Source organism: Chiloscyllium plagiosum, chromosome 37 (assembly GCF_004010195.1).
Source record: "Chiloscyllium plagiosum isolate BGI_BamShark_2017 chromosome 37, ASM401019v2, whole genome shotgun sequence".
NCBI classification, from domain to species: Eukaryota; Metazoa; Chordata; class Chondrichthyes; order Orectolobiformes; family Hemiscylliidae; genus Chiloscyllium; species Chiloscyllium plagiosum.
The window spans coordinates 23,250,946-23,251,396 of NC_057746.1; positions in this window are offsets into that span (position 1 = coordinate 23,250,946).

The following is a 451-nucleotide window of genomic DNA, read 5'->3' on the forward strand; positions in this document are numbered from 1 at the left end:
CGTTTCGGGCAAAAGCCCTTCATCAGGAATAAAGGCAGAGAGCCTGAAGCGTGGAGAAATAAGCTGGGGGAGGGTAGGAGTGGGGAGAGAGTAGCATAGAGTACAATGGGTGAGTGGGGGAGGAGATGAAGGTGATAGGTCAGGGAGAAGAGGGTGGAGTGGATAGGTGGAAAAGGAGCTAGACAGGTCGGACAAGTCCAGACAAGTCATGGGGATGGTGTTGAGCTGGAAGTTTGAAACTAGGATGAGGTGTGGGAAGGGGAAATGAGGAAGCTGTTGAGGTCTACATTGATGACCTGGGGTTGAAGTGTTCCGAGGCGGAAGATAAGGCGTTCTTCCTCCAGGCGTCTGGTGGTGAGGGAGCGGCGGTGAAGGAGGCCCAGGACCTCCATGTCCTCGGCAGAGTGGGAGGGGGAGTTGAAATGTTGGGCCACAGGGCGGTTTGGTTGAT